The following is a 1202-nucleotide window of genomic DNA, read 5'->3' as shown; positions in this document are numbered from 1 at the left end:
GATGACATGATTCTTTATATGGAAAACCCCAAAGACTCCACCCTCAAACTACTAGAACTCATACAGCAATTCAGTAACATGGCAGGATACAAAGTCAATGTACAGAAATCAGTGGCTTTCTTATGCATTAACAATGGAAATACAGAAAGGGAAATTAGAGAATTGATTCCATATATTATAGCACCAAGCACCATAAGATACCTGGGAATAAACCTAACCAAAGAAGTAAATGATCTGTACTTGAGGAACTACAGAACACTCATGAAAGAAATTGAAGGAGACACAAAAAGATGGAAGACCATTCCATGTTCTTGGATCAGAAGAATAAACATTGTTAAAATGTCTATACTGCCTAGAGCAATCTATACTTTTAATGCCATTCCGATCAAAATTCCACTGGTATTTTTCAAAGAGCTGGAGCAAATAATCCTAAAATTTGTATGGAATCAGAAGAGACCCCGAATTGCTAAGGAAATGTTGAAAAACAAAAATATAACTGGCGGCATCATGTTACCTGATTTCAAGCTTTACTACAAAGCTGTGATCACCAAGACAGTGTGGCACTGCCATAAAAACAGACACATTGACCAGTGGAACAGAGTAGAGGGCCCAGATATGGACCCTCAACTTTATGGTCAAATAATCTTTGACAAAACAGGAACAAATATACAGTGGAAAAAAGACCGTCTCTTCAATAAATGGTGCTGGGAAAACTGGACAGCTATATGTAGATGAATGAATCTCGACCATTCTCTTACACCATACACAAAGATAAACTTGAAATGGATGAAAGATCTCAATGTGAGACAGGAATCCATCAGAATCCTAGAGGAGAACATAGGCAGTAACCTCTTCGATATCAGCCACAGCAACTTCTTTCAAGATATGTCTCCAAAGGCAAAGGAAACAAAAGCAAAAATGAACTTTTGGACTTCATGAAATCTTCTGCACAGCAAAGGAAACAGTCAATAAAACAAGAAGGCAACCCACGGAATGGGAGAAGATATTTGCAAATGACAGTACAGACAAAAGGTTGATATCCAAGATCTATAAAGAACTCCTCAAACTCAACACACACAAAACAGATAATCATATCAAAAAATGGGCAGAAGATATGAACAGACACTTCTCCAATGAAGACATACAAATGGCTATCAGACACATGAAAAAATGCTCATCATCACTAGCCATCAGGGAGATTC

The sequence above is a fragment of the Meles meles genome, chromosome 12 (genome assembly GCF_922984935.1).
Source record: "Meles meles chromosome 12, mMelMel3.1 paternal haplotype, whole genome shotgun sequence".
In the NCBI taxonomy this organism is placed as follows: Eukaryota; Metazoa; Chordata; class Mammalia; order Carnivora; family Mustelidae; genus Meles; species Meles meles.
This window is presented reverse-complemented; position numbering follows the sequence as displayed.